The sequence below is a fragment of the Entamoeba invadens genome, assembly GCF_000330505.1.
Source record: "Entamoeba invadens IP1 unplaced genomic scaffold scaff_1105074725441, whole genome shotgun sequence".
In the NCBI taxonomy this organism is placed as follows: Eukaryota; Evosea; order Mastigamoebida; family Endamoebidae; genus Entamoeba; species Entamoeba invadens.
This window is the reverse complement of record NW_004443513.1, coordinates 5359-5885: the sequence shown is the minus strand read 5'-3', so window position 1 is coordinate 5885 and position 527 is coordinate 5359.

Sequence of the window (527 nt, the reverse complement as noted above, 5' to 3'; positions counted from 1 at the left end):
TTTATGTTGTTTAATTTTTTTACTGGTAACAATTGAAACGTTTTAAAAAATTAATTTATTAAATTAACAATGTATTTTTACAATATTTTTTATTGTGTATATTTTAGTAATAATTTAAAATTGTTTGTAAGATTTTAATTGTTACTTCATTGGTCACTTGATGTTATTTATGTTAATAGTTGTTATATGAATTTCTAAATATACATACAATTATAATATTTTTAATGTTATTAATAAATATATATATATTGTTAACATTTGTATTGTTGTTGAATATATTTGTACACATCAGAATATCAAGAAAAAACACTGAAATAACAGACAATTGTCAATATTGATATAATAGACTACTTGATATACAACAAAAACAAAAAATAAACACCTCGTTTAGTTATATTTGTTGATTGAAAATTTTTTATTTTTTAATTGTATTTTTGATTTAATCACAACATTGTGAAAAATAATATTATGATATTTGATATGTTTGATATTTCATTAAAATTTCAGTAATAATGTCTTGATCTAAT